This window comes from Neophocaena asiaeorientalis, unplaced genomic scaffold (assembly GCF_003031525.2).
Source record: "Neophocaena asiaeorientalis asiaeorientalis breed wild unplaced genomic scaffold, Neophocaena_asiaeorientalis_V1.1 scaffold597, whole genome shotgun sequence".
In the NCBI taxonomy this organism is placed as follows: domain Eukaryota; kingdom Metazoa; phylum Chordata; class Mammalia; order Artiodactyla; family Phocoenidae; genus Neophocaena; species Neophocaena asiaeorientalis.
The window spans coordinates 2,762,297-2,763,323 of NW_020172664.1; the positions used below are offsets into that span (position 1 = coordinate 2,762,297).

A 1,027-nucleotide genomic window follows, 5' to 3' on the forward strand; every position below is an offset into this window, starting at 1 on the left:
TGCAGCGAATCAGCGCTCCTCCACCGACTCATCAACACAGCCAGGTGGAATCTTGTTAACTCTTCTAACAACGGGAAACAAGCCTCGGGAAATGTGGGGATTCTGACACCCCCCAAAGTTCCCCCAAATTGCGGGAGGAGGGGAAAAAAATAAGCCGCCGCCCTTTTGCATTCCCTCTCCCGCGGCCCTCCAAGGCGTCACCGCCGAGGAAGGGTCGCCGTCCCTGGGTCAGAGGCACACGGCGAGTACGCGCGGGGTGGACCCCGCAGGAATCATCCGCGCCCGGTTTGCGGGGCGATGATTCATTCACCGCCCCGGAGCCCACGGCCACACGTTCCGAGCGCACTAGGACGGCCGCACACGCAGCTTCTTTAATATTAAACAAATGTTTCAAAGTACAAACGCCCGGAGCCAATAACGAGTAGACCCAGGCAAGGCGGCGGAGAAGAAACAGCACGTTTCGGCCGCTGCCCGAATGTTCCCGGGGCCGGGAGGGGAGCTGCGGGCACGTCGGTCCACCCGGCCGCCGCCCCGCACCTCCCCGTCCCCGGCAGGCGCCCGGGCAACACCCGCAGGGGGCGAGGAGGGCGCACAGGTGGGTCCCCGCTCGCCCTGCCTCCCGCCCCTCCCCGCCCCTCGCGGAAGGCCAACGCACCGCCCGCTCGCCCCTTTCCTCTCCGTGACATCTTATATAATAACCCGAGCTAATCAAAACGGAAGCGACGCGCGCTGCCGGGGCCCGACTCCCGGCCTCCACTGGATGCTCGCGCCCCGAGCCCCCAGCCCCCCAACTAGGCGCCGGGGCGCGCGGCTCCGGGCGGGGGGAAGGGCCCGAGCGCCGCCTCGGCTCGTCCCTCCTCGGAGAAGGCGCTGCCGCTGCCGGTCCCCGTCAGGAAGCCGCGAGCGTCACAAACTGCGTCAGCTTCTTCAAACACGTTTCACGGGCTCCCTCCAGCCGGGGAGCCAGCCGCTCCGGCGGCCGGGCCGCGGCCGGGGCTGGCAGGAGCCCCTCCGGGGAGGAGAAAGT

General features: G+C 67.8%; 1 pseudogene; it reads left to right on the plus strand.

Annotated features, from left to right (window-relative positions):
• The first annotated feature begins 475 nt into the window (after nucleotides 1-475).
• LOC112396053 (ADP-ribose pyrophosphatase, mitochondrial-like) overlaps nucleotides 476-1,027 on the plus strand; it is a 10,706-nt pseudogene continuing 10,154 nt past the window's right edge.